The 19,807-nt window shown below is 51.9% G+C and overlaps 1 long non-coding RNA gene across 1 annotated transcript; it reads left to right on the top strand.

The window, feature by feature from the left end:
- Positions 1–501: 501 nt before the first annotated feature.
- LOC119870049 lies at positions 502–19,418 on the top strand. The gene is made up of 3 exons (XR_005355078.1): positions 502–853; positions 8,447–8,618; positions 19,105–19,418. It is a non-coding gene; the product is annotated as an uncharacterized LOC119870049 (long non-coding RNA).
- The last annotated feature ends 389 nt before the right edge of the window (positions 19,419–19,807 follow it).

Raw genomic sequence — 19,807 nt, forward strand, 5'->3', positions numbered from 1 at the left:
TTCATGGGGCTCACTGTGCCCAGCACTTAGTAGGCACTCGGTAGATATTTGTCAAATGAGTGCAGTAGATGATCAACAGATGGCTCCTATTTATTCAAGTGATCACATGATCTCTAGAGAGAGAAGGTGCTTGATGTGCCAGATACATCTGATGGGTGAGCCATCATTCATGACTCCCGGTCCTCGGGCCAAAGACAACCCAAAGGCCAATTTCCTTTGATGGCTTGGCCAGTGGACATTCCCACATCCCTCTCCCCATGACTCGGAGCCACAGCCAGCCGTGAGATGCCAGTCAGGAACCACTTTCCTCCTTCATGACAATTCACTATCTGCCCCCACTCCTAAATAAGAGAACAGGGGGTTGGGGGGGGGCACCTCAGCATCCTCTGCACCAATCCTGCTTGCTCAGTGGCCATCTTCACTCTGAGAGCAAGACTAGCCAGGTTTCATGAGTCCAGAGGCAGGGGTAGGGTGGGATTTACAGGTAGGCAGAGCCATGGAACCAGAGAGACCACTGGGTCAGCTTGACCATGATCCAGAGAGGAGACAGTCAACGGTGGACACATAAAGGAGCCTCCCCCTTGCGGGGCTGCAGCGAATGTTTGTGGGAAGCACCAGGCTCAGTGCCCAGAACAGGAGCTCGGGAGCTGGTAGCTATTACTAGTGGCCCAAGGATGGAGCAGATTATCTGAAATGGAATCTCTCGGCTGCCCAGCCTTGTGTCTCTTGGCCCAGTAACCGTGTCCAGTCTCTCCACGGAGAGGAAAAAGACTCCCAGGCTGCAAGGAAAATTTGCGGATAAGTCGTGCAAGGGAAGGAGTCCTTTGTGCAGGGGGCACCCCTTGTGCAGGAGGTAAGTCCTTTGTGGAAGATCTTGGTAGCAATGGAGAGAGACGAGAGGGCCAGATTAGACAAGTGGCAAACCCTGACCTTTCACACGGTCAGCAAGTGCTCGCGTGACCTGTACCCAGCCCATTGTGAAGAGGGAGGGTAACCTTTAAAGGCTGTGTCCTCTTTCTCGATTTAAATGAAGTAAGTTTAGGCATCAAAGTACCTGCGTGGTGATTGCATTCTCCCGGGGTCAAACCCTTTCTCCTGTAATCTATTCTCCAGATGGGATTTTAACTGGATATAATTACATCAATAGCATGCTAGATTCACACGGGTGAGCGATCACATGCTTTTCTTTTGAAGTGAGACTGGCAGCCCCTGCGGTTCAGCAAATGTGGCTGGGGTGTGTGTGTGTGTGTGTGTGTGTGTGTGTGTGTGTGTGTGTTGTTTGCAGGGCAGGGGTTCTAAAAAGCAGAGAGCCCCCAGGGCAGATCAGTCTCCACTTTTCAAAGGCAGCGGCTCCCTGTTTCTCTGCTTTGTTCTCCCTGAATGTTTCTGGCAGAGAATTCAGGGAGGAGGTGGACCCCAAGTGGGGGTTAGACTGTCGCACAGCCAGCCGGTGATCTGCAAATCTGTCACTTCCCCTCTCTGGCCTCAGTCTCCCCAATATATAAAATGCAGCCTTTGGGCTGGTTGATCCATCCATCTGGGCGGAGCAGGACAGTGAGTCCAGGCGAGGCCTGGATGGAGGATAGTAAATGACCCGGAGGTGGAGGAGGGTGGGAAGGATGAGCCTGAGGAACGTGCCAGTTTATTTTTTTTTCAAGATTTTATTTATTTATTCATGAGAGACACATACGCAGAGAGAGAGAGGCAGAGACACAGGCAGAGGGAGAAGCAGGCTCCATGCAGGAAGCCCGACATGGGACTCGATCCCAGATCTCCAGGATCAGGCCCTGAGCTAAAGGCGGCGCTAAACCGCTGAGCCACCCGGGCTGCCCAACGTGCCAGTTTAAAGACCTGCCCTGACCACTTCAGCCTGAGACCAGGCCCCAACCACCTGCCCTTGCGCTTGGCCGAGTGGTTTTCTCCGGCCACCAAATCCTGCTCCAATGCCTTATATGGCAGGACATAACTGTCTGGGTGTTGATGCTCCTGCTTTGAGAAGATCCCTCAAGCAATGATGAGGCAGCTCCTATAAAATACCCATCTCTGGTTGTTCTGGTAGGTAGCTCTGTGCCCTGTGTGCCTAATGCCGCCTTCTGGTTCCTCATCGGATCTGGTCTTGAGCCCCCACCCTTGGTCACAGAACTGATAACACAGTCGTGCTGCCCTCAAGTGTTAACTTCTTGCCTGGACCACAGGTAAAGAACCCTTGTCCTAGGTACTGCCACCAGGGGACCCACACTCAGACAATGCTTGAGCCATTGGGATGGGCACAGGGGCATTGGGGGGGGTGTGGGTGCCATGGCATGTTCAGCTACTGAGAACTCTCTAAGCTCCACTCACCATGTGTGTACTTCCCTCCATGTGTGTTTGACATTATTACACCATGATGAGAAGTGTGCTCAGAGAGAAACAGGGCCCTGGGCATCTGGGTGGCTCAGTGGTTGAGCATCTGCCTTTGGCTCAGGGCATGATCCCAGGGTCCTGAGATCAAGTCCCACATCAGGCTCCCTGCTGGGAGCCTGCTTCTCCCTCAGCCTATGTCTCTGCCTCTCTGTCTGTGTCTCTCATGAATAAATAAATAAAATCTTAAAGAAAAAAAAGAAAGGGAGAAACAGGCCCTTTTTACTGCGGTGCCCAGGATAGGCTGGTGGGGTGGGGGTGGCAGGAAGCACACCAGACAGACCAGCCAACATATGAGCACACTCACAGAGAAGCTTGTGTTGTCAAATGATGTACCTAGATGAATGAATGAATTAGGAAAGACATGAACTACTAAGCAGGTGAAGGAAGGAAATGTGAGGAACGTGAGCATAGCTGAGCACTCAGGGATGAGTGAGGGCCAGAAGGGGCCGACATGGGGAGGGTGAGAAAGGAAGACCCCATGACCACGAGGAGCTGAGCACTTGGGTGAGCAGGGGAAGAAAGAAGCAGTGAACGAGAGGACATGGCAGAAGTTGAGATGAGGGAACCGCAGGGTGAAGCAAGGAATTAAATAGCACGTGACTGAGTATTTGAAGACTTCAAAAAAAGAAACAATGCATGTCTGAAAAATACCCCTGAAGCATGAGGGAAGGAATGATGGATGTGAACATACAAGAAACAGCAAGCAGATGAATGATTGCATACATGCGTAAGGGGATGCATGCTTCGATGCGTGCCGGCTGCCTGTGAGAGGAAGTGATTCATTGAGCAGAAAGCTCCCCACTCTGAGGAAAGTGTGTCCACTCAGACATCTGCGGCCAGGGGCTTGCACCTCCAGCATGTTCTCCTCAGAGAAGGTTCCTAAGGTGACTTCACTTTGGATTTAATAAAATTATTACTGAGCAAGTGTCAGTGACGCCACGGGGTGGGCCACTCCCTGGGATTAACTCTGGCTTCGGTGGAAGGAGCTAAGTGGGAACCACTACATTGCCTTCACAATTAGGTCACAGATAATTACCTATTATGGAGCAAACCCCCAGCATGACTTTAATAATTGCCATTTGAATAACACATTTTTACTGTCTCCTTGCAAATTAACCTCCGAGAAGTATAATTAATGTCAGGATAGGAAAGTTTGCTGAGTGGCCTGAGGATGAGGAAAGAAGCTGGTGCTGTCGCTGTGATGGTCCTGTGAGACCCCGAGGCCAGGTGATGCTGTGACAGAGCTCAGGTTTAGGAGAAACCGGGTCCAGGATGTCAAACAAGTCATTCTCTCCTCTGGGCCTTGGTCACCTCCCCCATGAGGAGAAGATGCTTCTCCAAATTCCCACCCTCCCTGGGGCCTCGGAGATGAAATCCTTCATCTGGTCTCACTGGAGACCCAGGTCAGGGTCAGAGTTGGTCCCACCCCTGGCTCCCCAGTGTGATGCACTTGTCGGTGTCTGACCATTTGAGTGACAGCCAACCCCCTCCCCTAATTAGCAGTGATAGGGGTGGGAGGGGAGTGAAGGGTTGCCAAAGAGGGCAGTGGGAAGGGATCCCAAAGAGCCTGAGCCCCATGCAGTGTGGACTCCATCCCAGAAGCCTCAAGGAGCAGAGGAGTGAGTACACAGTTCTGTGTAGCCAAGCTGAACACTCTTGTGCTTGGGGTCAGGAACCTGGAAGTGATCCCTGGTGCGCCCAGGGAATCACGTGACCATGACTTAGCTTGGGGTCCATCACCTATAGGACCTGCCACCAGTCCCAAGACCTATCTACTTCCTATCTCAGTCAATGGTGTTGGGTACAGAGACCCAGTGACCATCCCAGACAGTCCCCGGACTCAGCTCCACCCAGCAGGACCATCCCTGCTCAGATTCCCCTGTGCCCTCTGCTCTCCCCAAGTAAGTCCAGGCTCTCAGGGCAGCCCTAGCAGGTTCGCCAGGAACTGGATCAAGGGGACCCTGCTCACTGTACCAAGGCAGTCAAGCACACCCCGAAGGACACAGGTGGCTGGATAGGCAGCCAGGGATCCTCTTATACTTGCTACACTCTTCAAATTGTCCTTGCTCATCAAGAAGTGCTCTTAGAGACAGAGGAAGTTCTAAAAATCAAAGGAGGCAGTAGTGGCTCCTATGAAATGAGATCCAGCTTCTTTCTACACAATTAAACATGAGTATTTAAATGTCCCTATTACAAGACACACTGACTCCTGCCAGGTAGGTGTGGATGACGACACAACTGGGGGGTTCTGGGTGTTGAAGGAGCAAAGAACCAGGGACCTCAGTGTCAGATAGACTGGGGTTTGAGTCCAAGCTCAGCCACGTCCGCGGGCAGATCGCACTTCCCACCCACACCTCTGAGTCCTCATTTCTGGAGCGGGAGGCGGCTCTCACAGGTGTGGGCGAAAGAACATGGGGAAAACGCGGGGCAAACATTCCAAACATGTTGCTGCTGCGATCGACCAAGTGAAGAGCAAAGATAAAGCAGAGATTGTCTTAGGAGAGACGCTTCTAGCCTCTGTCCCTGTGGAAATTTCCTCAATAGGCTGCTTGAGCCACTTTGATAATCTCTTATTCTTCTGACAAAATAAAGCTCCACTGCAGAAAGCTTTATCACCACAGAAGAAAAGAAAAAAGAAGACGCTCGCCCTGCAATGCTCATAAAATCCATTCCTTACACAAGGTCCCTGGCTGCAAAGAGGCGAGGGCGGTCCCTTGCTCCTCCACCTGTCACCCTGCACCAAGGACCAGACGAGCAGTCCCATTGCATCCCTGCAGTGATGCAAGGGGATGTCATCTCCTTGCTGTGCATATGGGGAAACTGAGGCTCAGAGCAGTGATATCATAGCAGTGCTCTGAGCCCAGAGCAGAGCTTAACAGCACAACAGATGTCACTGAGCACCAATCATGAGACCCAGCAATGAACAAAGTCCCTGCTCCCATGGAGCTGGAGGTGTACGGGGGAATATAGATCATACAGGATGAAGTTATAAAATATGTCAGGCAGTGATAAGTGGGAAGGGGAAGAATAGGGCTGGTGTCAGGTGGCCTTCTTTGTCCTGACAGAAGGCTTGCCTGTGTCTGCTGCCACATAGCTTCTCGGATCTGCTTTCTGCTGGGGAAGCTCCTAGGCATGAGGAGCATTCTCATGAGAATAATGGATGCACAGAGTAGGACCTGAGAATACTTCATTCATTCATTCATTCATTCATTCATTCATTCATTCATTCCCCAGGCCTGATCAGTGAAACAGGCAGACAAATGCTCCTGCCCAGAGCTCCATTCTAGCCCAGAGCCTGATGCCTACAAGTTGGCACAGATCGATGAGGTCATGTCAGCTCTTGGGCTCCTTGTCTATATGACTCAGAATCCATAGAGTGGTCACCGTGTGCTGGGAAAGATGCTGAGAGCTCATGTGCTCCATCTCTGCCAGTCTCATGACCTCCCTGTGCACCCACCATACACAGATCAGGAAATGAAGGCACAGAAAGGTGAGGTCAGCTATGCAAAGTCACAGCCAACCAGGGATTTCAGGGGCAGAGGACCTGAGTTTGTGTCCTTGGCCATTCCCCAGCATTGTGATCTCGGGATGGTTCTCCCTGCCATGCCTGTTTCCTCAACTGTAAAGTGATGATGGCAGTGGTACCTGCCTCAGGGACTGTTCTGGGAGCCTAGATGATGCCTGGCACAGCGAACTGTGGCAATACTGACAGTGGCTCCCTCTCCTATGGTGCTCACTGGACTAGTCCTCCCAAAGCCCCTCCATGGAATGTGCTTCTAGAACCCTTTAACAAACTGTGCCATTGGCCCCAGTTTATAGATGAGGAAACTAAGACCAAGGGGGAGGCATTTGCTAAAGTCACAAGATGACAAATAGCAGAGCTGGGATTCTTTCACCTTGTGTTTTCTGTCCATCCTGGTTTTCTCCTTTGCTTGTCTCTTTGCTCTCTTCTTGACTCATTTTCTCCTGCCCATAACAGTGATCAAATATCCTCCATTACCTTTCTGCTTCTATTGTTTTGGAAGCACCCCTCTCCTCTCTGTTTGTTAGCTGACTTAAAATGAAAGAGGTGTTCTCATCTAGACTTAACACAGCCTAAAACTACTCAGCAGCTCTCTCTCCCCCTGAACGACCCTGCCCCTTCAAATGCCTCCACTAGCCTGGAGGTTGGTTTCCTCTAGTGTCAATTCCATTGTCTTTTTCTACTTGCCCTAACCGAGTTCTCATTGTTATTGTTGGTTCTCCTCTCATTTCACTTAGTCAGTGAGCGCTAGACTTGCTTTTCCTGCCTTCATGCTAAGCCTTTGTAACCCTTAGGTTCAACATCCTTCTCTCTGACATGATCCATTATTCATTCTTTCAGTGAGATCTGGTGAGTAGGAAACTCAGTTTTTATCTAAAGATATCTTTGTTCTCTCCCTCAATTTTGAGTGATGGCCTAGCTAGAACTAGAATTCTACTTTAGCAATTATTCCTCTTGGAACCAAAAAATATTGTTCCACTGTTTTCTGGTCTCAACTGTTGCTGTGGAATGGTCTGCTGTCAATCTGTCTTTCTTTAGCTGATCCATCCTTTCCTTGGTTGCCTTTTATTTTTTCTAAAGTGAACTATTTCTAATGTATATTCAAAAGTCCTTCCTACTCCCTTTCATACACTACCACTCCACCAATTTTAACCAGTGCTAACACTATGGATTAGTTTTGCCTGTTTTAGAACTTTTTATAAATAGAATTATGCAATATGCTCTCATTTGTGTCTATTTTTTCCTTCTCAATATTATGTTTGGAGTTGTAGTTCATCGATTTCCATTGATACAGATACAGGCATAGGAAAATCTAGAAGTAAAGCTAGGTCTCTCCATAAATATAGATTTTTTAAAAGGCTTCTTAGGATTCATAGGACTTCCTGAATCTGAAAATCATCTTTCAAAATTCTCAAAAATTCTGGTTCCTTATCAATTTGATCATTTCCCCTTTCATGCCTTCTTTTCTTATATTCTAGAACCCCTATTTCATGTTTGATGGACTATCTTATTCAAATCTAATCTAATGTGTCTTGATATCATTTTCATATTTTATACCAGTTTGCTTTTTTGATCTGTATTATGGAAGGTTTCCTTTTGTCTACATTCCTATTCACTTATTCTCATCCTATCTTTGCCTAATCTGCTATTTTATTCATTTATTATATTTTTATTTCAAAAATTATACACTTGTAGGTGCCTGGGTGTCTCAGTCAGTTAAGTATGCCTTTAGCTCAAGTCATGACCCCAGGGTCCTAGGATCAAGCCCCATGTTGGGCTCCCTGCTCAGCGGAGAGCCTGCTTCTCTCTCTCTCTCTGACCCTCCCACTCCCACTCATGCTCATTCTCACTCTGTTCTCTCTCTCTCTCTCTCAAATAAATAAATAAAATCTTCGAAAAATTATGTACTTCAATTTAAAATATTTTATTTTCCAACATACCTGCTTTTTTTTTTTTTTTTTTTTACAATATCTGGTCCTATTGTGATGATTTTTAAAAGGATTTCCTTTTCTAAAGTAATTTAGGTTCACAGCAAAATTAAGAGGAAGTTGCAGATATTTCCTATATAACACCCCCCCCACACACACACACACACATGCATAGCTTCTCCTATTAACAACATCACTTACCATAGAGGTACATTTGTTATAATTGATTAATCTATGTTGACAAATAACAATCGCCCAAAGTCCATAGTCTACATTAGGATTCAGTCTTGGTGTTTTACATTCTGTGGGTTTGGACAAATGTATAACGACATGTATCTACTACTCTAACAGCATATCAGTATTTTCATTGCCCTAAAAACCCTCTGTGCTCCATCTGCTCATCCCTCCCCCCACCATTCTTATGATTTAGATTTTTCCTTTCATGTCTTTATTTTAAGCATACTTGTATTAGATTTCCCCTAGAATCATTCTATTAATTGGCATTTTTTAAATTACCCTCTCTTCTTGTTTGTCTGTTACCTCTTGCTTAAGATATCCATTCTTCATTTCTTTTGTAATTTTGGTTTTCAAGGTCCTCTTCATTAAGGCCTTCTCTGTGGGAATCTGGTATAGCCTGAGCAGAGGAGGTGGCCCTACTGAGCTAATCTGGATTGGATTCTTCAGATGCTCCAGAAGAACCATCCACTTGGGTCTAATTATGGATTAGTGCCTTCATACCTCTGTTCAGAAATCAAACTTATGAGGTAAGTTAAAACTGTAAGCCCATGGAAGGTCCTGGCCTGTGTTTACAAATTCCAAAGATAACTCTTTTTTGGTCTAGTTCCACTCAGAGTCCAGAGACAGACAGGATTCCCTGCAATCTCCTACTTTCTCCCAATAGAATATATGTTTCTAATACACTCTTTCACTGAAGATGTAAGACTTCAAAACCCCCAGCTCTGTATAAGGACCAAATATGCAACTTGTAGGTGCCCATGGGCACAGGACCTTATTTATCCCTGTGAGGATAAAGCCCTAGGGTCACCGAAATTCGCAGTCTCACTCCCACCCCCAGCGTGGTACTTGCCACCCAGATTATCATTTCTTCTCCACTGCCTGGGGATATCCTTGTCCTTTTCTCTATATTTGAGCAAATATTTCTAGAGTTTGTAGGGAATAGGTTTTCAGAAGCAGGAGTCAGAACCCAGTCTCTAAGTTGTGTCTGTCTCCTGCCCCACCCACCCCAGGCCCATCTGGGCTCACCAAGTCTGAGGATCCCATGGGGCAGCTGGATATATGGATCTATGGATCTATGGATATATGGCCCCAGTCTTGGTACATGGGGCCAGGATGAGGATGAGGACACAGATTTGGAGTTCAGTGGATATGCTCACTAACGTCTTTGGGAGTGTTTAAGTGTCCACAAGCATGTTTTTGAGTAGGCCCGTGGCCAAGCTGTGAACATTTACACCTGGGTCCCAGATCAATGACAAATGTGAGTGCCAACTCACAGGCACCATACTCTGCTGCTTTTAGGGGAAGAACATTCTGGATACATATGGTCCAAAAGTAGAAAGGAGGTAGCCTGGGGCTGTATCAATAACCCAGGATTTAGGGTTGGCCAGACATGGGTCTCTACCTGGGCTCTGGCGCTTTCTAGATATGTAACTTTGAGCAAGTCAATTCTCTTCCCTGAGCCTTAGCTGGAAAATAGAAACAATAAAGTCCACCTTGAGTGTTCTCTGAACACAGATTACACAGGCCTCATGCCGAGTGGGGCACATGGTGCTGCCTTAGGAGTTGGATCCAGAGCCTCTGCCCTGTGTTCAGCCAGGGCAGACAGACCAGGGCTCAAGGTGGACCTCAGTGAGTCACCTTTCCTCAGGCAGGAAATGTAGGGAAAAGTTCTCCAAGCAAGGGAGCCAGTATTTGCAAAAGTCAGAGATGTGAAAGGGCATGGAATGTTCTGTGAGCAGAACTGAGTGGTTCTGTGTAGCTGGTGTGATGAGGGAGCATGGAAGCAGTATAAACTCTGAGGGATAGTGAGGAAGACCTAGGGGATAGAAATGTCCCAACAGGTCATGGTTGGCATGGCCAAGCATGGGTCAGAGAAGTGGGCCTTAATGATGACAGCTGGCAGAAAACGAGCATGTCTGTCCTCAGAGGACTCGGACCTTCAAGACCAGGGAAACAATTCCTCCCCTACACTCAGCATCATGGTTTCTTTCAGTTTCCCTCATAAATGAATGCTAGAGCTCTGGACAGAGTCCCACATGGATACAGAGATGATGAAAGGGGCAGAGCCAATGGCCTGTGGTTGGAGGAAAGAAGTTAACATAGTATATCCCTATGAAGCTGATGCTATGCTTAGTATTAATTATTTATATAATAAGGGACTGATAATAGCATCAATATTTTGTTGATATGATTTTTATATGATTATTAACAGTAATAATTAATATTCATTACAGTTAACATATGTTAAGAGCCAGGCAGTATTCTAAGAGCCATGTGTGTAAATATATGTATGTGTGTGATATATTTATATCAGTTTATTTCCTCCTCACACGGCCTCATAAGGAGAGGACTAGGATTACCCTCAATTTACAGATGAGGAGACAAAAACACAGAAGGGTCAGGGTTCACCAGAGAAAGGGACTTGGGGGTGGGGTGGGGGCGGCAGGGACCCGGGAGTCAGGCAGGTCAGAGTTCACATATTCTGGTCGCTCACAAGCCGTGTGGCCTTCAGCAAGTGACTCCGCCTTTTTTTTAAAAAGTAATTTATTTATTTATTTATTTATTTATTTATTTATTTATTCATGAGAGACACACAGAGAGAGGCAGAGACATAGGCAGAGGATGAAGCAGGCTCCCTGTAGGGAGCCCGATGTGGGACTCAACCCTGGGACCACGGGATCACGTCCTGAGCCAAAGGCAGACATCCAACTGCCAAGCCACCCAGACATCCCTGACTCTGCCTTTCTGAGCCTCAGTTTTCTCCCTGTCAAATGGAGCATGGGCTGGGTGCCCCCGGGACCGAGGCCTGGCAGGGGCTGCGGACACAGGAGTGCCCCCTCCCTCCCTGAAGCTGCGGTCCGAGCGGCGTCCCTGCTGGGGTTCCAGGCACATCTGGGGCTGGGACACCTGGAGAAGAAGATGATCCCTTAGTGAGAGAGGAGCTGGCTGAGCCGTCTCCTGGGGCTTTCCCGGGAGTCTGTGGGGCCCAGCAAGCCCAGAGAATGGAATAGCAATGTCGTGGTCTGGGGTCCAGGTCCCACCTGGCAGGGAGCAGGGGCCCTCCAGGCCCGCCCGGCAGCTGTGGGCAGAGGGGCTGAGCTGCACGAGGGAGACTGGACTCAGCAGGAATGGCCGTCTTTGATTACCTTTTAATGAACAACATGCTGAAATTACATTGTCAGCGGTTAATTATCACTTGTTAAACAAGTATGTGCCCAGATTGCAGGTTTTATTTCTATAAAGGTTCGCAAAAACTTATTTTTCTGTTATTTATGAGGGCTCTCTGAGACACGCGCATTGTTAGAAATGAGCTTTTTTTCCCTAAATGCAGATTTTAAAAGTAAACAGGTTTCTTTGGCATTGAGTCAGGGTTCCCTGTAAATAACAAGAAAACTCTCATCCAGTTTAAGCAAAGAATAATAGGGGAGGGGACGAGCTCCAGGGGCTCCTTGGGACCGTAGGGAACTCGGGTCTGACCCGGGCCTGGAGCAGGGGCCTGGCAGCCGTGTCTGTCCCTCTCTGTTTCGGGGTTCATCTTCGCTTCTCTGCCTTCTGTCTCATGTCTCCTTCTGCAGCCAGATGTCTCAGCTTCCCTACTCACCTTGTAGATACAGCCCTCCTGCCTTTCTTGAAATCACACATCCCTGTGTCTAGGGCTAGCAAAGGTGATGGGCCAGGCCCGGGTTTGAGTCCTGGTTCAGCCACAGGCTTGCTGGTGCAACGGGCAAATCCCGAGCCTCGAGGATCTGAATCTGTCTCCAGGACCAGGTCTTGCCTTGCGCGCTTACTATGTGCTAAAGGTCATCACGGGGGCAGATGTGCAGTACCCGTCACACAGTGGGCAATACTACTGTTCCCTGAGCAGAGTGGGAGCCCTGCATGTGGGGGACAGAGATGGATGAGAGATGTCACCGTCTGATAGTCCCTCACTGGGTGACCACAAGACCTGGAACAGATGCTGTGTGACCTCAGCCTGAACCATGAGCCCCATTTCCCTGACTGTAAGAAAGGATCATTGTAGGGATAAGTTGAGATGACGGTGACTCAGTAAATACTGGTTTGCTTTCCGCTATAGCATCTTGGCTACCATAGGGTTTGGTAAATGTCCAACAAGTGGAAGAAAGAAGGAGAATACATGAACGATATTCAGGGTGAATAAATGAGGCACTGAGAATTTAAAATACTCGGCTCAGCATCTGGAACATACTATGTTCTCAATGGACGTTATGTGTTATGAGTATCAACTTTCTGCCTGAGGTCAGAGTGACCCCCACCACAGTCAACAGAGTACCTGTGAGGGACGTTCTTGGTGGTCCAGTGGCCCTGCTAGGTTAGGAGGGCTTATGACCTCATTATTCACAATTGTGTATGCCAGGCCTTGTTCACGGAGGGCTGGGGCTTCTGGCTCCATCCTGATTGTCCAGGCAGCTGCGAGCAGGGAGCAGGGCAGGGAGACCTGTTGGCATCCCTGGGCACACGCGGACCCACATCCCCTGTCCTCATCATTCCCTTCCCCGGCCCACAGGCTCCTCCCCCCTCTCAGGGCCCTGGACAGGCTGGGTCCGTATGGTGACACACCTGTCAGGTACCAGGTACAGAGCTAGATCCCAGGGTGTAATAATCAGCTACAACGTGGTGAGGGAGGAAGCGACACTTCTGTGCAGAGACATGACAGCCAAGGAGGAGTCAGCCAGGTGAGATGTCCTAGAGGATGCTCCAGGCAGAGGGAGCAACATGTGCAAAGGCCCAGAGGCTCAGGTGGCAGGAGAAAGGCCTGTGTGACTGGAACACCTTGAATGGAGGGAAGGTGACAGGTGGTGCGGATACAGAGGTAGGTGGAGCCAGACTGCAGGTGGCTTTAAGGACCCAGGATGCCACAGGATGCCACAGGACGCCACAGGACGCCACAGGACGCAGCACTGAGTTATGCTCTTAGCTCTTCTTCTTGCGACGTGTGGAGAATGGGTGGCTGATGGGATGAGAGTGGAAGAGCAAGGAGTCCCCGCGAGGTGCAGGGGAGCAGGGACGGGGCCTGGCCCGGATGTAACGGAGAAGCACTGGGTGCTGCAGTCCCCAGTTGCCATTTGCAAAGATGTGGATGGAGCTAGAAAGGATAATGCTGAGTAAAATAAGTCAGTCAGAGAAAGACACATACTACATGATTTTACTCATATGCAGGAGTTAAGAAATAAAACAAATCAGCAAGGGGAAGAAAAAAAAAAGAGAAAGAGAGAAGACAAACCAAGAAACAGGCTCTTAACCATAGAGAACCGATGGTTACCAGAGCGGGGGGTGGGGGGAGGTGGGTTAAATAGGTGGTGGGGCTTCAGGAGGGCACTTATCGTGATGAAATATTAAATTCATTAATTTTTAAAAAAGAATAGATGATGAGATGGAAAACTGGTCGGACCGGAGTGTCAGGAGAAGAGCACAGCATGCAGAAGGGAGGCTGGGGTTCACTGAGACCCAGGGGTCCTTCTGGGCGCCCCCGCGGGAGAGCCTCACCTCCCCATCACCTGCATGGTCTCGGCTTGAATGGAGGGGGGCAGTGAGCCTCCGGGGGAGCACCTAAGGGTCAGAGCAGGGTTCTCCGGTCTCTTCTTCCCTGTCAGTGTGACTGAGAAGCCCATGGGGACATGCTGACCCCCCAGGACAGTGGCGCCCCATCAGCCTGGGCCCCGGGTATCTGGGTGAGCAGAGCCCTCCCCGCTGACCCCATGGACCTGTAACAGGAGTGAGAAGTCCTTTTGTTGGGGCACCTGAGTGGCTCAGTCAGTCGAACAGCTGGCTCCTGATTTGGGCTCAGGTCATGATCTCGGGGTCATGAGATCGAGCCCTGCATCAGGCTCCACACTCAGCAGGAAGTCTGTTTGAGGGCTGTCTCTCCTTCTGCCCCTTCCCCTACCAAACAAACAAACAAATAAATAAATATTTTTTAAAAAGAGAAATTACTTATTCCTTCAGGAGTGGGAGGAGGTCATCACATCACACACCAGCTCACCCTGACCATCTGTATTGTAAGCCCTAAAATTTCCTATGTTGCCTTGACAGCTCTGAACCTCACAGGACCTCAAAGGCCTGACAGAGATCAGATATGCCTCCCACCCCGCTACTTCCCGTGTCCACCAGGCCCTCGCCTAAGGGGTTCCAGGGACCGGCCAGTGAGGAACCAGTCACACAGACCAATTACATTCTCCTACGGGAACCAGGGGGGCATAGCACCCTCTTATTCCTGCAAAGCCTCCCCAGCCTGAGCTGGTCCCCTCCGCTCCCCGTGCGAGCGTGGTGTGGCCCTGCACGGCAAGCAGCATCCTCCTCCCCCAGGCTGCAAGTGTATATGAGCAGGAAACCCGGGTCAGTCGCATCTGTCCGGTGACAGGTGTTATGGGGTTAGCCCTTCCATTCTGTCCAGGACGGACACCGCCTCCCTCACCAGTGAAGCGAATGGTAGGTGATCAGAACACGGTCACACCAACGGGAAATCAAGTAGAAAAATATGCGCTAATCTAAATTGAAAATAAAGAAAGGCACTAGCTAGTATCTTTGCTGGTGAGACGCCAGTGCTTTATATATGTTTTTCACATTCCAAGGGTTTTATGATAAATATGCATCACTTATATTAAAAGAAAACTCATTGCCATTAAGGAGAACAGGGAGGAGGCCAGTCCTGCCCCGGGCTGCGGGCACCTCTCCCCACCTGGGCTCCTGCGCCACGCTCTGTCCCCTCCCCGCCATGAGCCCTTTATTATAGGTCCTCCCGTCCTCTAATTGTCCGCCCCACAGCCCCACACGATGCAGCACGGCCGCTTACGGTCTGTTCCCGAATGTGTCATCGGGCCAGTGGCCTGGGTTCCCCAGCGGTCAGCGCAGCGGTGGCCGGAAGGGGCGTCTGTAGGGGCCGCGGCGCCCGTGCTCCCTCGGGGCCTGGAGCCCTAAGAGCTGATGCCCAGTGCCGGGCACTGTGTGAGCACTCGAGGGCACTCACCTACTTCGTCACTTCGACAATCCTACAAAGGAGGCCCCATCGCTCCCCCCCATTTTACAGATGAAGATGCAGAAGCTCAGAGAGGCTTAGAAACTCATCCAAGGCCGCCCAGCTCAGAAGCGGTGGAGCTGAGCCCGAGCCCGGCAGTCGGCTCCCAAGTCCCAGCTCTTGCTCTGCTGAGCGCCAGCCTTCGCGGCCGGGCCTGTGCGGGGCTTGGTGCCCAAAGAGCGCGGGCGCGGCCCTGCCCGCTGAGTAACACGCTGATCGCGGTACAAGGCCCGTGAGTGTGCATCGAGGGCTCCCCGGCCCCAGACATCTAACCCACGGGAGTCACGGGGTGCCCGCGCGGCCTGCACACCGGACTGTCACGGTCCCCGTGTTACGGATGAGGGTCTGGGACACAGAGCCCCTGGGTTTGCCCAGAGCGTCCCCCGGGGGCTGCCTGCAGGGGTCACATGAGCCGAGGCGTCGGCCTCCCGCTACTTTGCTAAATCCTTACAACAACCGGATGTAGCCGGTGTAACTGTGCCCATTTTACAGGGTGAAAGGAGGGAGGCTCAGGAAGCCTAAGTAACTTGCCCTTCATCTCACAACGAGGCCGTGGCAGGGCCTAGACGGGAAACCACAGTCATCCAGAGCTGGTTAGCAGGTGGCCACGCTGCCTCCCTCCACCACGACGGGCCTCAGGACCATCAACAGAGACTGAGTCTCCGCTGTTGGGGTTTGGAATCCGAATGCAAGAGGCCCCGGGGATAATTACTGAGATGCTGTCCTGAGCGCAGGGAGGGGAGAGAGCAGGAGGCTCAGAGGAAGGAAGGGAGGTGGAGGCTGGAACCCAAACAGGCAAGGAACCCTGGCCCTGGATGGGGTGGGGGGCTCCCTGCAGGTGCCCCCATGACACAGGGCAGCGCGGCTCCAGAGCGGCAGGTGGATGGCAGCCGCTTGGGCTCAAGAAACTCACTGTCAGTCCTAAATCCTGAGTTGGTTTATGGCCCGGCCTAATTGTTCTAATTGCCATTATCACGGCTAATAACATTTTGTGACAGCCATAAACTCAGAACGTCTGAAGTGGGCCCCGGAGAAGGGAGCAGCTGAGGACGGTTTGGTTGTGAATCAAAGGGAAGCGGGAGGGCCCAGGTTCGGGGACTGGCTGTGTAGGCTGGAGACAGTGTCTTTTCCTAGATTGGCTGAAAGCAACACTCACAGAAGATTAGAATCAGAGCATCTGAAGCAAAATTAGATAATGAGATGTTAAAATCATTGGAGGTCATTAGTGCAGAGTTTAAAAGACCGTTGTCCCAATCATCAAGTAAGGGTTACAGAACAAGGCAGCCAGGCGTAAGGATGGGACACTCCTGGCCCCCGGGCCCTGGGGGGCAGCAGAGCAGCATCTCGGGCCCTGGCAGGTGGAGGAGGTGAGTGACGGGGCCCAGGGAAGGGGCCTGGACCTAGTCTTACTCTACTCAGCTCTGGGACCACCCCATGCCTCGTCTAAAAGTCAGGAGACTGGAGGCTTCCCTCGTGGACCAGGTGAGCCCTGACTGTGGTGAGTGAGCCGTGCAGAGCACGTGCTGCTGTAACTGAGAGTCGCAGATGCAGATGTAGATGGATGGTCGGGGGTGGGGGGGGGCGGATAGCTAGCTAGACAGACAGACAAAATGTCAGGGCCAGAAAGAATCCTCTAAAATCTCCAGGCCTCTGTCTGCCTGTGGGAATCACCCGAGGGCTTTGGAGCAATCCCCCCGGCAGGCCCCATGCCAGCCAGGAAGGCCAGATCTGTCCCTGCCGCTCCCTCAACACCAAACTGGGCTTGGCTGTAAACACTGTGGAATGCGTGAACAGGTGCAGAGACAGGGCCCCTGAAATCCTCGCTCTGGGACCCCGGTGGCCCCAGTTCACCGGCTGTGACAGGGGTGGGGCCAGGGTGCCGCCAACCTCACGGAGGACAGTTCCAGCACGTGCCTGGAACAGAGTGGCTCTGTTTATCTCCCCTGGTCCCTGCTCCATTGTGCCCAGGAAGGGGTGCCCACAGGGCATGGCGGAGATGGTGGGGTGGGTGGAGCCAGGGGTGGAGGCCAGTCTAGGCCCCAAGCAGCTGCATAGCCTAACGGACTAGGGGCTCCCTCAGCAGCCTGCAGGAGCCCTTGGGCATCTCTGAGTGGTTGGGCCTGGAGACCTGAGTCTGCTTCCAGACCTGAGCAAGCCGCAGCCCCTTGGGCAGGTGTGTTAGAGATACAGCTGGGGAACCTACCCGACCTGGCATTGTCCTCCGTGTCCCCCCAGGTGCTCATCACCACCCAACATCGTCTTCTGTGTCCCCCCAGGTGCTCATCACCACCCAGCATCATCCTGTATCCCCTCAGGTGCTCATCACCACCGACCATCATCCTCTGTGTCCCCCCAGGTGCTCATCACCACCCAGCATCATCCTGTATCCCCTCAGGTGCTCATCACCACCCTGCATCATCCTCTGTGTCCCCCCAGGTGCTCATCACCACCGACCATCATCCTCTGTGTCCTCATCCAAATAGCAGCCAAGTCCCTGGCACCTAGAACAGAGCCTGGGGCATGTTAGGCACTCAGCACACAGTTGGGTGGGAGAGTGACTGAGTGAATGGGCCTCAATTTCCCCATCTGAAAAGGGGAAACTCACTCTCCCTCAGGGTCTCTCCCAGGCCCATTCCCCACAGGCTCTGTCTTTCTGGGAAGCCAGGAGGACCAGGAGGGCTGGCAGAGTGGCCATGGGTGCAGGCTTGAGTTGGGGGCCCAGCAGTGGTGACAACAAGGTCCCCCAGCAGGGCTGGGCTGTCCCTTTTGTCCCACACTGGCCGCCCCAGCTTCTGTTACTAAGTCGTGATGTGCCTGTAGGTGTATGATTGTCAGAAGTGGTTTTACATGTTTTGGTAAATCTATAAATACGGACCATAATTATCCATCATTAGCATATGCTTATGTTCTGCATAAGTGCATATTGTTTCCCCCAGAATGCGCGTTGCCAACACACAGCCGTGTCTGATGATCACATGTGCCCCCATCACCGATGACACGGAATTGTCCGTTTATTATCATGGAGTGAAGGGGCAGCAGGACAGGGGCAAGTCCTCCCATGCCTCAGGCAGGTTCCATGGCCCTGAGCTCCGGAGGGACAGGGATCGATCAGGAGCCGGCCACCAGCCGGACCAGGGGCCCCGGGGACGCTCAGCAGGGCCAGGAGGGACCCCTGCGCACCTGCCTGTGCCGCCTCCACCCGGGCCCTGCAGTGGGTCCGAGCACGGTGGCTGGAATCTGCTCGCCCTCACCCCCGGGTCACCCCCTGAGCCTCCGTTTTCTCAGCTGTGAAATGGGGGTACAGACAGCTGCCTCGTCCAGGGTGGCCGTGAGGAGTAAGCGAACGAGCACGCGTGAGGGGCGCCCGCACACACAGGAAGCGTTCCCCCGCGTGAAGTCATCCTCCTGCCCTTGTCACCCCGGGACAGTCCCTGAGGAGCCCCAGCGCCCATTTCACAGACGGGGCTGATGGCGGCCACGGCCAACAGCTGGTAGCACCCCTCACACCGGGGCCTGCGCCCACGACCTGCGCACCTGTGCAACTGCCCCCTCGGCAGGTGCCGTCCTGGCCCCACCGCACGGGGAGGGGGCTGTGCATGGACCAGGTCACACGGCCCACGGAGGACACAGGCTCCGTGCAGGGCCCGGGCTTGGCCACCACCCCAGACCCCACCCCGCCCGGGACCCTTGGTCACGGCCCCGACCAGAAGGCGGTGGACACGGGCTGCCGCCCACCCAGCGGCCCGCCCCTCCTTCCTTCCCCGGCAGAGCCCTGGGTTCGCTCGGCAGCAACAGGCTTGGACCTGGCGGGCCTCCCCGGCCCAGGGGTGAAGCCAAGCCTGGCCCGCCTCCCCCTCCTCCAGACGCAGTTTTAGGAGTGGGCGTGGGACCCAGATCTGGTCATGGAGGTGTGAGGGGAAACCTGCTGGTGGGGAGACCTCCTGGGAAATACTTCTGCCTCACTCTACTCCCTCCTCTAGACCTGAATGCTGGCCCGTGAGACGATGTTGGGAGCTGTGGCAGCCGACTTGCTACCCTGAGGCACCAAGATAAGGAAAAAGGCCAACGTAGTAGAGGATGATAAACAGGAAAGAGAAAAGACCCAGGTTTCTTGGCATCACTGAGCATCTGATCGACCCCGGAACTACCTCCCTCCCGACATCTTTTTGCTCATGATTGTTTCATGTCTCGGTTGCTTGAGCTGTTGTTGTGGACTTTCTGTTACAAATTTCTCAACACGGTCTAACTGAGAGAAGCACCTACCGTGTGCGCGGCACACATCTCTCATAAGAGTCATGGCCATTCGATTATACCCCATCTCTGCTGCCAAACCCTGGGGTCCCAGAGGGAGAGGTTGTGTCTTGTAGGTCTCTGTAACCCCAGAACTTGATAAGGATCATGATGCACAGCGAGCCCCAATGACCACAGTGCAAGCAACATGAATGAATGGATGGATGAATCAATGAACAAACGAAGTTCTTTGCAAACTGTAAAGTGCTGGGTCCAAATGCAGGATTCGGATCTGAAAAGGTGGGAGGAGCTGAGGAGCGGAAGAGGGGCAGGGAGGAGAGCGGGGATGAGAGCAGGAGCAGCATCCAGGCTCCAGCAGGGGTGAGGCACCGCCGTCCTCCAGGCGCCCCACCCCCACCCCCTGTCCCTCCCTCCTGCTGCACAGACCACGGA

Source organism: Canis lupus, chromosome 2, assembly GCF_011100685.1.
Source record: "Canis lupus familiaris isolate Mischka breed German Shepherd chromosome 2, alternate assembly UU_Cfam_GSD_1.0, whole genome shotgun sequence".
NCBI classification, from domain to species: domain Eukaryota; kingdom Metazoa; phylum Chordata; class Mammalia; order Carnivora; family Canidae; genus Canis; species Canis lupus.